Raw genomic sequence first — 15,843 nt, forward strand, 5'->3', positions numbered from 1 at the left:
CCTAGCCTTCGCCCAATGGTTTTGGTTGCTCTTCGGTTATCTTCTGGATCATCAATCATCTGGACTGCATCTGGGTATTTTGAGGAACTTTGGAACTTTTCTTGAACTTTGGATTGTTGACCTTGGAACTCTTGAACTTTTGGATTATTGCACTTGGAACTTATGAACTTCCAACCTGGGGTTTCCTTGTGACGCACACTATCTAGTGTGTATTTAGGCGTCCTCGTGCCGGCGGGATAGGTGGTTGAGCTTTGCTGATATTCTGCATTGTGGACTTCGGAGTTCTTCTCTTCCTGGTTCCATCTGGTTCCCCCCGGAGTAACGGTAAGCCTAGGGGTTGTTATCAGAATTGGGTTCATCGTATTGCATTCTTTCTGTTGTGTTCGGGTTTGGTCAGAAGGGCGGTTGTTATATTATCTGTATTGTGTTAACTCCTCACTTACAGATCCAACGCCTGTCCTCGGCTACTCGTACCACCCTGACTCTACATTACAACTCCTGCGTCCTCTGGGTCTCATCAGGTATCCGTTCTTTCCTCTGATTGATCGCTCTGGCTGTCCGTTCCTGGGGCCAGAGGGTTCCATCGGGAGGAAGAACTCTTCGGCTACACGACGTGGGCAACTGGATTCTGACATAATCAGAAGCCATTCAATATGGATACCAGTGAGACGCTGTCCACTATTTTACAATTGGTGGCCGATTTACGTAATGATATGACTGCGGCTCATTCAGCCACGCAGCGACGCATTGATGAGTTGCAAGCAGGGTTCCAACCCCTTGGGGCAGCTGCCCCACCTTTGGCCAGTGTCTCTAGGGGCAGGTGCTGGTCCATCCCAACAGGGTGCTGGACCAGTTTGTATGACTACCCAGTTCCCTTTGGCTCCTCCAGAACGCTTCAGTGGAGACCCCAAGACCTTTAGGACCTTTTTGAACCAATGTAGACTACACTTTCTGTGTCGTCCTGCCTCTTTTCCAGATTCCACTACTAAGGCGGCGTTTCTGTTATCTCATTTAGGGGGTACCGCGGCTGCCTGGGCTAATCCGTTGTTGGAAGAGGGCAGTCATCTTCTTTACAATTGTGACGCCCTAATTGAGGCAATGAGTCGTGTGTTCGACACACGTTATGCCACACAAGCTACGGATTTAGAACTGCTTGGTCTCCAACAAGGCAGTACACCTCTCCTGTCCTATCTAGCCAAGTTCAATCAGCTGGTGGCGGAAACTAATTGGCCCGAAGAGAAGAAGGCCTCTCTCTTCTATAAAGGGCTATCCGACTCCCTAAAAGACACACTGGCTACCGTTCCGGTGATACCTACTGCTTTTTCGGAACTATTGGATTTGGTTCTCCAGATCGATTCCCGACAAGCAGCACGGAGGGGTGAAAAGAGAACGGTTCCTCCTGTTGCTATCTCCGTTCCTTTACCTGCCGCTGGATCCACGGAACACATGCAGATTGGGGCACTTAGAACCCCTCTCTCGGCTGAAGTTAGGGAACACCGGAGAAAGAATGGATTATGTTTCTATTGCGGAGGTTCAGACCACTTGCTCCGAGAATGTACCAAAAAACCTGCTAAGAAACAGGGAAACGCCAAAACCCGGTGACTGAAGGGGTCCAGATGCCGGGTGTTTCTTCGATAGACCCTACCATATACAGTCCTTATTGTCTATCTGTTTCCCTGTCGTCTCCCGGTTCTGAGAAATGGGCCGTGATGATGGTCCTGGACTCAGGCGCCACAGGGAATTACGTGGATGCCACTTATGCTCAGGAGTTGGGTCTGCCAGTTATGCACAAATCATGTCCTGAAGTGGTAAATTCGGTGGATGGCTCTTCCTTGGTCTCTGGGTTAGTGACGAAGCGGACTACTGACCTCACCATGATCACTGACTGCGGTCATCAAGAGAGCATCTACTTTGATCTCATTGCGGCACCACAGTTTAAATTCATTCTTGGCTTACCTTGGTTAAAATTGCATAATCCTTCTGTGGATTGGCATTCTGGGGAGGTATGTTTTCCGTCGGATTTCTGTGAAAGGAGATGCCTCACTATCAGCTCGGAGATCACCAATCCAAGTCATGCTCTTGCTGAAACTACCCGTACTGTGGGAGCATTACTTAACACTGTCCTTCCTATGGTGTACAGGAAATATCAGGACGTATTCGACGCACGTGGGGCAGAGATACTTCCACCCCACAGGCCCTATGACTGCCCTATCGAGCTGATTCCTGGAGCTAAGATTCCGTCTGGGCGCATATATTCCCTGACCCCTAAAGAGGACGTGATTTTGAAGGAATATATTGACAAATCCTTGAGTACTGGCTTTATTCGTCCTTCCCGCTCACCTGCTGCCTCACCCATGTTCTTTGTCCCTAAGAAGGAGGGGGACCTGCGTCCTTGCATCGATTACCGTGCATTAAATGCCGTCACGATCAGAAATCAGTATCCGATTCCTCTGATTTCAGTCTTATTGGACCAATTGGGTGCAGCTAAGGTGTTCACTAAATTGGATTTGAGGGGAGCCTACAATCTCGTCCGGATTCGCGAAGGCGACGAGTGGAAGACGGCCTTCAAAACCAAATATGGCCTCTTCGAATACTGCGTTATGCCCTTTGGCCTATGTAACGCTCCGGCGACCTTCCAATACTTCATCAACGACGTATTTCATGACATGCTAGACCAGTATGTAGTCGTTTACTTAGATGACATCTTGGTCTACTCTCCTTCGGTGGACACTCACGTCATCCATGTCTCCAACGTTTTGCAACGTCTAAGAGAGTACCACTTGTATGCTAAGTTGAACAAGTGCAGGTTTCATGAAACCGAGGTAGAGTTCCTAGGCTATGATATCACTAGCCGGGGAGTGCAAATGAGCCAGTCTAAGATCACCGCGATATTGGAGTGGCCTCGTCCTGATACCTTGAAGGCTCTGCAATCCTTCCTAGGTTTTGCAAATTTCTATCGGCGGTTTATCCAAGACTTTTCAGCCATTGCCTCTCCACTTACTAAACTAACCAGCACTAAAAGTTTGTTTGAATGGAACGAGGAAGCTCAACAGGCTTTTGAGGCCCTAAAATCTGCTTTTACCACGGCTCCCGTCCTTCAACATCCGGATCCCTCTTTGCCTTTCATTGTAGAAGCAGATGCTTCAGATGTTGCACTGGGAGCTATCCTGTCCCAACTGTGCCCCGAGTCCGCTGGTTTACATCCTGTTGCGTATCACTCCAGAAAACTCACCTCCTACGAGAGCAATTATACGATCACAGAACGGGAATTGTTGGCTGTAAGAGACGCCTTTATGGTATGGAGACATCATCTTTTGGGGTCTTCCGAACCAGTTCAAGTGTTTACTGATCATCGGAATCTCTTGGCACTGCAATCAGGGAAGTGTACCACGGCACGTCATGCCAGGTGGCATGAATTTTTCGCCATGTTCAACTTCACCATTACCTATCGCCCTGGTTCTCTGAATTCGAAGGCTGATGCTCTTTCCCGCATCCATGGAGTCCCTGAACCATCCAAGCATAAAGGAGCTCTTCTATTACCCAATCAAGTGGTGTGTGGGTGTACCTTGCACCCTTCTCTGAAAACAAGGATACAAGAATGGGTGAGAACTACTCCCTCCGAGATTTCTAGCCTGGGGTTGGAGGTCATCAATTCATTGCCTTATAGGAAGGGTAAAATATATGTGCCTGACTCCGACACAAGACACACCGCCATACAATGGTGTCACGATTCAGCGGTAGCGGCACATCCAGGGACTGGGAAAACTATTGACCTTTTGAGAAGGTGGTGCTGGTGGCCCTCCATGTCACACGATGTTCGGGAATACATCGTTTCTTGTGCCATTTGTGCACAGTGTAAACATCAACCGGGCAAACCGGTGGGCCTGCTTCAACCCATGCCTATTCCAGACAAGCCTTGGCTTATGGTCTCTATGGATTTCGTAGTAGAGCTTCTGGTAGTCGACGGCTACGACACTATATGGGTGGTCGTGGACTACTTCACAAAATCAGCCTTGTTTGTACCCTGCCAGGGGATTCCTTCTGCTCTGGTTTTGGCGGAACTGTTCTTGAAGAACGTCTACCGAAGATTCGGTCTGCCTTCCATTCTTGTTACTGACCGGGGACCACAGTTCACTTCTCGTTTTTGGAGAGCCGTGACTTCAACGTTGGGTATAGACGGCAGGTACTCTAGTGCTTACCATCCACAAACCGATGGGCAAACAGAGAGGCTTAACGCCACCATGGAACAGTATCTACGATGTCTTACCCACCAACGCCAAGATACGTGGGTTTCTGTTCTACCTCTGGCCGAGTTCGCCTACAATAACTCTATGCATACGGCGACAGGTGTATCTCCGTTCTTTGCACTATATGGCCAGCACCCCCGGTCTTTGCCCAGTATTGCTGATTGGCCATTACAAAATCCAGCTGCCTCTGGTTGTCTTAGGAACCTATCAGATACCCACGCTATAGTTAAGAGTCAACTATTACAGGCCCAGTCACGTACTAAGTCATCGGCAGATGCACATCGCTCACCGGCCCCTAACTACCGACCGGGGATGAAGGTCTGGCTGTCCACGAAAAATCTACGCCTGCCTGGTCGAAGATCCCTGTTGCCTCGGTTCGTGGGTCCCTACAGCATTCTGCAGGTTATTAACCCTGCGGCCCTCCGATTGGCTCTTCCTGCTAAATGGAAGGTACACCCGGTATTCCATGTCTCTCTAGTGAAACCATGCCACCCATCTACCAGACTTCCTGCTCAGCCACCACCGATTAGGGTGCGTGGTTTTGATGAATATGAGGTGGGTGCGATCTTGGATACCAAAGTCCGAAGGGGCAGACGCCTCTATCTGGTCGATTGGAAGGGCTATGGTCCCGAAGACCGTACGTGGGAACCTGTGGGAAACATCCATGCTCCGGCCCTATTGTCTCGTTTCTGGTCTGCTCGGGGGGTGACACCCCCTTTGAGGGAGGAAACTGTCATGTACCGGCGTGTAAGCAGTGTCAAGAAACGGATGCATAGCCCTTTAAGAACACTACAACCAGGGGCTTGGAAGTTGGCATGGCAACGCTGGCGTCCTCTCAGCGTTTCCCACGTCGACGCTGGAAGCCGCGGAACGCTGTCATGTGACCTCACCTTTATAGTCTCCGCCTACACACCAGATCGGTGCTTCTGATTGAGAATTGGTGGCGCCTCGTATCTTGTACCTTGTAGCCAGCTTTCCCTTTTATCCCGGTTCTGTCCCTTTCCTTTTCCCTTCCCTCCAGCATTTCTGATTACCTCGTTGCCTCGACCCGGACCGTTTACCTGGCTTTGGATTTTGGACTGCCTTGTTCTTGTTTGCTGCCCGCATCATTCTTCGACCTCGGACCGCTCACGGATTTCCTAGCCTTCGCCCAATGGTTTTGGTTGCTCTTCGGTTATCTTCTGGATCATCAATCATCTGGACTGCATCTGGGTATTTTGAGGAACTTTGGAAATTTTCTTGAACTTTGGATTGTTGACCTTGGAACTCTTGAACTTTTGGATTATTGCACTTGGAACTTATGAACTTCCAACCTGGGGTTTCCTTGTGACGCACACTATCTAGTGTGTATTTAGGCGTCCTCGTGCCGGCGGGATAGGTGGTTGAGCTTTGCTGATATTCTGCATTGTGGACTTCGGAGTTCTTCTCTTCCTGGTTCCATCTGGTTCCCCCCGGAGTAACGGTAAGCCTAGGGGTTGTTATCAGAATTGGGTTCATCGTATTGCATTCTTTCTGTTGTGTTCGGGTTTGGTCAGAAGGGCGGTTGTTATATTATCTGTATTGTGTTAACTCCTCACTTACAGATCCAACGCCTGTCCTCGGCTACTCGTACCACCCTGACCCTACATTATAACTCCTGCGTCCTCTGGGTCTCATCAGGTATCCGTTCTTTCCTCTGATTGATCGCTCTGGCTGTCCGTTCCTGGGGCCAGAGGGTTCCATCGGGAGGAAGAACTCTTCGGCTACACGACGTGGGCAACTGGATTCTGACACAGTCCAGTTATTAACAAATATGCTAGGGCTTAATGAACATTACCAGGGGCTTCAAGTCGCGCAAAATATTTTAAAGAAATTTAGTGCAAATGTTTGGAAAATAAAATTGGTATCAAATCGAGCACTGATTTTCCGGTTTACTTTGGGGTTATGCTTAAGACTTTTCCAGGATCTTTAGTGTCAAATGGTGCATTCCTAAGCATACAAGACCAGTAATACTGTTCCTCAATCATTGATTACAGTATTGTGGTCTGTTTCTTCTTCTGGAATGTTATGAAATGTTGCATTTCTGATTGATCAGTGATCACTATCCTCTTGATTCAATTTTCCAATGGCCTGTTGTAGGCACCACAAAGATGATGTCCAACTGTCATAGGCATTGGTTGACGATGCCTGAGCTCCACCGAGAGGCATTGGAAAGAATTCCTAATTCACAAGAAATTAAAAGATATTGGGGCTCATTACAAGCATGCCGGTCCGGAAACAACGGTGCCGGTAAGCTTACCAACACCGTTGTTTCCGGACTGGTATACTACAGATCTTCCAGCCAGTTCCGCCGTGCCTGACAGGTCTGACCCTGCTGGGCACAGCGTCCACGGAAGGCAGACCATCACAGAAGCACCGGCACCGTTGAAAACGGTGCCGGTGCTTCCGTGGTCCCCACTCCCATAGAGTCCTATGGAACTCTATGGGAATGGGGACTTACAATTTACTGGCGCCTGACTTTCTGGGTTGTAATCCCCTGGTGGCACCGGTAAGTCAGGCACCAGTAAATATTTACAGGTCCGGGGGCAACCTGCGGCTATCTCGTAATGAGCCCCATTCTCTTGAAACTGCTAAACAGTTCAAAGTCCACAAAGGAAAGTGTCAGTTTGAGTCTTTGGTTGAAACTGTCCGGGACAGAACTATTGGCAACCCCCCCACCCCCAGCCACCTCTGTTCAGGAGGTTCAGGTTATAGAAAGGGATGCCCCATGGTTCGTTGTAGAATGTAGAATCTCACAAAGAAACCTAACCATGATTTAATGAGTGGTGCGTCCAAGGCTGGCCAGAATTATATTTTCAAAAGGGCATATAAAAATTGCTAAAAGACAACCAAAAAATGGTGGTATTGAGAAACAATGAGAGCTTTCAGAGAAGGCTGCATTTTCTAATGAAATAAAATTGTTTTATGTTAAGTGCAATTGTCAAGGCAGGCGTTAGGTCATCTTCTTGGACAGGTAGCCCTTGAGCCACCGGCCCCCCATGGTTATAGGCCAATTTCCTTACTGGACATTTCCAGTAAGATATTCTCCAAATGTTTGTTGCTCAGACTGGAGGGGTGGGCTCAAAGTAACAATATTTTGAAGCCCTTACAAGCGAGTTTCAGGGCAGGGCAGTTTTACAGTCGACCACTGCTTCACTCTGAACACCATCATGGAGAAATATGGTTGGGAGACCGAGGGAGATTATTTGTTTCTTTTTTCAGATGTGGAGAAAGCATTTAATATGAATGATAGAAGTATATAGTAGTTTAAGTTACATTTTAATGGGGTTCCTAATGGTTTATTAAATCGTAACTAACTTTGATAAGTAGACATCTCAGCGTCTCTCTGGTATACAATATCGGGAATTATGGAATTGTTTTTTCCCAGCAATAAAAGTGAAAAGAAGGGAAGTCCACTGGCCCCAATGTAGTCCTCTCAGACTTTGACCTTATTTCTTCTCTAAAGAAAGCTAATAAACTCTCTCTGAAGGCTACATTTTATAGCATGCTTCTTTATGCCGATGACACATCTATTTTGGACTTAATCCCGGCAGGTGTCCAACAGGGCCTGCTATACACAAATGACTAATTTGGTAACTATGGTCTGAAATTAAATATGATACAAACAAAAATTATGTTTTTTGGGGGGAAAAGGGTGAAACCTTGTAGCTGGATTTTTAATGATTGTAGAGATTGTAACTGTAATTGTAATTATTTATTTATAAATTGCTTATACACAAGTGGAGTGCTTCAAAGCGCTTCTAGGCGGGACGGAACAAGGGAATATGGTAATCATTCTTAGTCCTTGAAGTTTCTGAATGATCTAACATAAAAACCAGCATACTAGGCCCGAAGGCATTTACCCTAGTGCAAGTGCATGAAGTGTTACAGTTGCCACCAAGCTTGGAATTGGGGATAAAAAGGGCGGGGGCACAGGGGAGACTAACTTTCTAGTCCTAGTACATTTAGGTCATGCATGTGTATAGATGCTGATGTGAGGAAGGGGGGTGGGAGAGGAGAAAAGCACGTCCAGTCCAGCAGGGCCCTGAGTTAAGTGCAGAGAGGTTGCCCCACTAATGGAGCGTAACCTGAAAGTGCAGTAATGCTGAACATAGTGCAGCGGCCCGGATGCAAGTGCAAAATACTGGCGGGGAAGTGTGGGACCTGTAGTCTCTGGAGGTGAACCAGGCAATCAGTCAGCAAAAACTGAACAGAGTTAGGGAGGAGAAGGAGAAAGGAGGGTGGAGAGAAAAAGAACAGAGGTTAGCAGGGGAGAGGGAGAGAGAAGAAGGAGGAGAAGAGGAAGGTCTTGAGGAGCTTCTGGAACTTAAGGTGCTCCTGCTCAACACAGAGGGAGGCAGGGCAGGGAGGCTATTCCAGAGGGAGGCACCTGCAGAGGATAAAGATCTACCCCCAAATCTCTGTTTGTGAAAATGGCTCATTCGCAGAGAATTGGAGGAGGATGAGCGGAGGACTCTAGAGGGGGAGTATTTAGGAAAGAAGCATTGTAGATAGTTTGGGCCCCAACCCCAGAAAGACTTGTGAAATATGTAGAGGGTTTTCAACTTGATCCTTGCAGCCACGGGGAGCCAGTGAAGGGATTTCAGCACCAGAGAGATGCGGTCCCTGGGCTTGAGGCCAAGGATAAGACTTGCGGTTCTGTTCTGGATGAGTTGTAGAGGATGGAGAGTAGAAGTAGGAAGATTGAGAAAGAGGCTGTTGCAATAATCCAGCCTAGAGAGAACTAGGGCTCTCGAAGTTGTGAGCCTCTGGGGGAAAGTGAGAAAAAGTAGAATACCTCTGAGTAGGTGCAGTTGGTAGTGGGATTTTTTGGAGATGTCTGAGATGTGGGAAGAGAAGGAGAGAGTGGAGTCGAAGATGACACCTAGATTTTTTGCCTCATTGGTAGATGACGCATGGCCAAGGGAAGCTAGCCAGAGTGAAAGTGCAAAAGCGGGAGCAGGGGTCCCTATGAGGACGATCTCTGTCTTACTGGAATTCAGGCATGGATCATTGGCGGCAAACCAAGACTGAATTGCTGATAGACAGTCAGGGATGAGCTAGGAGGAGGAGGCCGAGGGTAGCCTGAAAGAGAGCTGCGTGTCATCCGCACAACACTAAAGGTTAGAGGTAAAGGTAGAGATCATTTGGGCCCAGGGGGCCATGTAGCTATTGAAAAACCACGGGATAGGTTAGACACCACAAGTGGAGAGAGTGATATTCCTCCCTCTGGAATAGCCTCCCTGCCACTCTGCATCTTGAGCCGGATCGCCTTGAATTCTGGAAACTCCTCAAAACCTTCCTCTTCTCCTCTTCCTTCTCTCTCCCTCTACCCTGCTAACCTAGTTCTCTGTTATTTCCCTCCCCCTCCTATTCCGTACAGCATTCTGTCAGGCAGCCTGGTGTACCTCAGAGTCTCGCTGGTCCCCGGCACCCCCGCCGGCCCTCTCTCCCACTTCCTCAGGGCCCTACACCTCACCCACACGCAATGTACTGAGAAATTGACCCAAGAGAGTGGCTCTCTCTGCACTTACCCCAGTCTCAACCGACTGGGTGCACTTGATCCCCTACCTTCCCTGTGACCCTCTGTGCACTTGTACGATCTGTATGAACCGTGCCTGAAGATCGTCTGTCTGTCCTCCCTTGTCTTCACCCCTTAATTGCACTGTTAAAACTGCAGAATCGCTGTAAGGCCTATTTGCTGTAGCCCAAAATGTTAAATGTATTTTTTATGTACTTACTCTGTTGTGCAGACTATAATCGTCTCAGAATTTCAAGGGCTCTGATTGACAGTTGTTTTTTCCCCATGCTCCCACCCTCCTTGAGTGCTTCGAAACACTTGCCTGTGTATAGGCGCTATATAAATAAACAATACCATACTTCAATACCATACCATAGAGGAGAGAAAGGAGCCAAGTTGCACCTGGGTGGGCGGGTCAGAGAGAAAGGAGAGGAGCCATGCCAGGGCCTGATCTGTGATGCCCAGGGTATCATGGAGATGGGGGATCAGGATGTTGTGGTTTACCATATCGAAAGCAGAAGAGAGGTCGAGAAGAATGAGGACAGAGGGAGAGTTAGAGTCAGGATTTGAGAGCAGGTCATCATGGGTGTTCAGAAGTGTAGTTTCCGTGCCTCTGGATGCTCTAAAGCCGGACTGAGGGTCATGCAGAGAACCAGAAGATTCAGTGTGGAGGGTAAGTTGTGTGATAGCCAGCTTCTCCAGGTGTTTTCCCAGGAAAGGGGTGATGGAGATTGGGTGATAGTTTGCCGGAAAAGACGGGTCCGCTGAGGTATTATTAGCAGAAGATGCACAAGAGAGTGCTTGAGAGGAGAGGGGAAGACCCCAGTGGTTAATGAAAGGTTGCAGAGGTCGGCCAGGGCTGGAGCGAGAGTGTCAATATTGTCCTTGATTGTTTTGGTGGAGCAGGGTTCCACCTGTTTGGAAGAGGCTTTCATAGACCGGACTTGTCTAGAGACCTCCTCAAATGTGACAGGGGAGAGGGAGGAGAGAAGAGTGGGAAGGGTGGAGGTGACCGATGAGGGTCCTAGAGATGTTGGTGCAGGAGTGGGGCAGGAGAGAGAGGGGACAGGATGTCCTGAGTTTTGGTGGTGAAATGTGCGGCCAGGGCCGAGCAAAGGGCCTGGGTGGGTACAGTAGAGAATGCGGCTGCCGCAGGGGTGGCTAGTTCTTTGCAAACTTTGAAAAGTTTGGCCATGTTGTTAGATGCAGCGGAGATCAAGGGTTGAATGTAGACTCTTTTCTTGGAGGGGATGCAGATTCTATATTGCCTTTGAAGAAGGCGGCAGGCCAGTTTGTCAGAGGGCGCACCTGATTATCCCCCTTTCCTTTCAGCTGCACTGCACTTGGGTTTGAGGGCTGCCAGATCGGAGTCGTACCAAGAGTTGCCCTTTTTGGCAGGCTTCAGTCGGACCCTCATGAAAAGGGCAAGAATGTCAAGAGTGCTGGTGATGGAACGGTGAAAGTTAGAAAGGGCTGTATCAGGGTGGGATTCAGCCGTGGATCTACGTGATCTGACCGCGGCTGATTTGCCCGTGACCGGAAAGTTTGCCAAACCCAATCATCCTAACACACGCACCCACCCACTCCCACCCGAAACCCGACAACTTCTCTGCTCACCCACTTTTCCCATCGATCATCAACCACCCTCCCCCTCTTCCTCCCCAGCTTCCACTCTCTCCCCACCCACCCCCTTCCGCTCCAACACCAACCTCACCTACCGAAGTGAACTTCATCCTATTTAATGCCCGATCCGTAGCAATAAACAGACACTGCACCTTTGACCTCCTTGCCTCTGACAAACCAGACCTGGTTTTCATCACCGAAACCTGGTTCTCTGATGACTTCGCCCCAATCGCAAGTGAAGCCTTTCCCCCTGACTACTCCCTTATCCCTCTGAACAGTCCCGCTAGAGGTGGTGGAATAGCATTCGTCTTCAAGTCTCACTTCCACGCCTCAATCATCGACAACCAACCATCCATTCCTTCTTGCAAATCACTCTTCGTTAAACTATCCCTCTCCCCGTTGTTCTCACACAGTTTCCTAATAATCTACAGACCCCCTGGCTATGATAGACAATTCTCAAACAACCTCTGCGACTCTATTGCCACCCTACAACTAAACCATCCCAACCTCACCCTCCTTGGAGACTTCAACACATGGTTCGATATCCCCACCAACCCCATGACACACTCTCTGGTTGACGGTCTAGACGCAATAAACCTCCAACCCCACATAAACGGCCCGACTCACTATAAAGGACACACTCTTGATGCCATCTTTAGCTCCCACAACCGGATACATCTAAAGCCCCCCACCCCTATCATTTGGTCCAATCACTTCATTGTTTCTTTCGCCATTCGCTCACCCGACCCCCTTCCCGTACTCAATTCTGAACCTCCAAAGATACGCAAATGCTGGAAAAAACTAATAATCATTCCTGACCTAGCCGACACACTCCTCCAGACTCCACCACCTACCTGCCAACTCAACAAACAACTAACCCCCAACGCCTTTGACTCATGGCTCAACAACTCATTAATGCAGCTCACACCCTCTTGCAAACCATCAGCCCGCTGTGGCCTGTTCCCCAGATGGTTCACACCTGAGTTGAAGACCACTAAACAACTATATAAATACCTAGAACGCAAATGGCCGAAAAAAAAAACCCCAGGAGAGCAGAGCCACCTTGGCCCGACACCTTCATCAGTACAAGGCCGAAATCTGTAAAGCAAAAAAAGCCCACTACAACTCCCGAATCCTAAACTGCAAAAACCCCAGCAAAGAACTTCACAAAATCATCTCCGAATTCACCAAACCGGCATGCACTATGATAGTCCCGACCCCTTCACAATCACTGTGCGACTCTCTCTCTCCACTTTTACGCCACGGCTCTCGAAAGAACAAATGCTCTAACCACCAAACTGACTCTCTTACATCCACCAGGCAACCCTTCTCCCATACGGCCCAACCCACCGCCTGCAACCACTATCCAACCAACGTTCGAATCTTTTAATCCAATATCGCCAGACCAATTTCTCAAACTTCTATCTGCCCACAAACCATCTGGCTCTCCGCTAGACCCTAGCCCGGCCACGACACTCAAAGAAATTTTCGCTTCCACCTGCGCAGGAGAACACGCAAGATCCATCATAAATGACTCCCTTACCTCCGGTATTTTTCCGAATGCATTCAAAATGGTTCATGTCAAACCTCTAATAAAAAATCTTCCCTCGACCCTCTCGAGCCCAAAAACTACCGCCCCATCTCAAATACCAGGTTCCTTGCCAAACTCATTGACCGAACCGCCTACTCCCAACTAAATGCCTTTGTCGAAGCCAACAATCTCCTAGACCCAGCGCAATCAGGTTTCAGAGCCCGTCACAGAACTGAAACTACCCTAACCTCAATCTGGGATGACCTTAAAATGACAGCAGACTCCGCGGGGTGCACCGCTCTAATCCTTCTTGACCTATCCGCCGCCTTTGACACAATCAATCACTCAATCCTCCTTGACCGCCTCCACTCCCTAGGAATTCGTGGAACCGCTCTTAAATCGATAGCTTCATTCCTCAAAGATAGGTACCAAATAACGATACTCTCCACCTATTCCTCCCAAGCCCGACCAGTCGACACGGGAGTCCCACAAGGAGCATGCCTATCTGCCCTCCTGTTCAATCTCTACTTGATCACCCTCCCACCAATAATTCGTTCACACAACATCCTGTGTTACAACTACGCGGATGACACTCAACTCATTCTAAAACTCCTGAACTCAAAACCCAACTGCCGACCTGACCTCGTCTCCTGCCTCCTTGACATTGAGCTCTGAATGACCCAAAGCCACCTCTTGTTAAACCCCTCCAAAACTGAAATCATGGTTTGTGGCAACTCCAAACTTCTTCCACACCCACTACCATGGCCATTCACCATGGGCAACTCACCAACCCCCTCCAACTCAGTGAAAAACCTTGGATGCACCCTTGACTCTGACCTAACGCTTTCGCGCCAAGTCAACAACGTCTCAAAGTCCTGCCACTACCACCTTAAAAATCTTAGGCGCATCTTTCCATATCTCTCATTTCCCAACAGACTCTCCGCGGTCCAATCAATTGTTATATCAAGACTGGACTACGCAAACCCCCTCTACCTTGGAGTCCACGCTTACCAACTGAATAAACTTCAAAGGGCACAAAACGCTGCAGCCAAACTGCTACTTGCACTCGGCCCAAGAGACCACATCTCCCAGCCCTTAAGACTCTGCACTGGCTTCTAGTGGCCCGAAGGGTGACTTTCAAAACCTTATGCATCTCCCATCTCCCATTGCATAAAACCAGACCTCAATATCTTCAAGACAACCTAAAACCCTATCCCCCTCCATGCACTCTAAGATCAAGCTCAGCCGGCCTCCTAGTTATACCTAAAACAAACTCAGTCAGGTTAGGCGGATCATCATTGTCAGCCTTGGCCCCCGCGCTGTGGAACGCACTCCCACCTCACATGTGCCTAACTGAAGATCTAATGTCTTTTCGCAAACTACTGAAAACCTGGCTCTTCCCCTAAATCCAACTCGTACGCAAACCAACCCAAACAGAATAACAGCATCTCAATGACAACAATCTATCAAACTACTAGATGCCGGAATTAACATCTAATAACCGCTAATATAAAATAAAAGGACAAACAGAATACAGCGCGTAAAGTAGATCAAAGCAGTGAAGTGGATAATAAGAATAAATCGTACAAAAACAGTAACGAGATTTAAATTAATGAAATAGATGACATGCATGATGAATGAACAAAGTGAATGGAGTGGATGAAATCGTTAAAATGGATGAAACATGTGGAACGGATGAATGCGCTGAACGGACGAATGCGTTGAGCAGATGAGTGTGTCGATCGGATGAGTGTGTACATCGAAGGAGTCTATATAACGGATGAGTATGTTGAGCGAATGAATGTAAAGAGCTGACGAGTATGTAGAGCGGATGAGTGCGTAAGTACAGAGAAATGTGTAGAACGCAGGAGTGCGTAGAGCAATTGAATGTGCAGAACGGATGAATATGTAGAGCGGATGAGGGTGTAGAGCGTAGGAGTGCGGATGAACGTGTAGAATGCTGCAGCAGATGAATGTGCAGACCGGATGAGTGTATAGAGCAGATGAGTTTATAGAGCTGATGAGTGTATAGAGCGGATGACTACATATGAGCGAACGACTCTGTAGAGCTGATGAGTGCATATAGCAGATGAGTGCATGGAAAGAACGAGTGCGTGCAGCATATGAGTGCGTAGAAAGAACAAGTGAGTGGAGCGTATGAGTGCGTGGAGCGTATGAGTGCATGGAGCATATGAGTGCGTGGAGTGGATGAGTGCGGGGAGCGAATAGGTGAGCAGAGCGGATGGGTGAGTAGGGCGTGATGGGTGAGCAGAGCGGCAGAATGCGCCGAGCGGAAGAGTGTGCCGAGCGGAGGAGTGTGTAAGAATGAAGCAGTGTGTAGAGCGGATAATTGCGTAGAACAGACTAGTGGGTAGAATCGACGAGTGTATGGACCAGACGAGTGCGTATGAGCGAATGAGTATGTAAGAAAGCAGGGGTGCGTAAGAGGGAGTGAGTGCGTAAGAGCGAGTGAGTGCATAGAGCGGGTGAGTCCGTAGAGCGGGTGAATGAGTAAAGTGGGTGAATACGTAGAGCGTGCAAGAGCATAAAGCGGACGAGCGGACCTAGAGCGGACGAGTGCCTAGAGCCGACAAGTGCCTAGAGCGGACGAGTGCCTAGAGCGGACGAGTGCCTAGAGCGGACGATTTGCATAGAGCAGATGAGTGCGTATAGCGGATGAGTGCGTAGAACTGATGAGTGCATAGAACAGATGAGTGCATAGAACGGATGACTGCGGAATGCATGTAGAGCGGATGAATGCCTAGAGCGAAAGAATGCGTCGAGCGGTTGTTTACGTAGAGCGGGTCAGTACGTTGAGCCGCTGAATGCGTAGAGCGGAGGGAACGGGTGAAATATGTGATGGAATGGGTGACATATATGGATAGAACAAGTGATATGTGTGA

This window comes from Ambystoma mexicanum, chromosome 7q (genome assembly GCF_040938575.1).
Source record: "Ambystoma mexicanum isolate Mex_15411 chromosome 7q, UKY_AmexF1_1, whole genome shotgun sequence".
Taxonomy (NCBI): Eukaryota; Metazoa; Chordata; class Amphibia; order Caudata; family Ambystomatidae; genus Ambystoma; species Ambystoma mexicanum.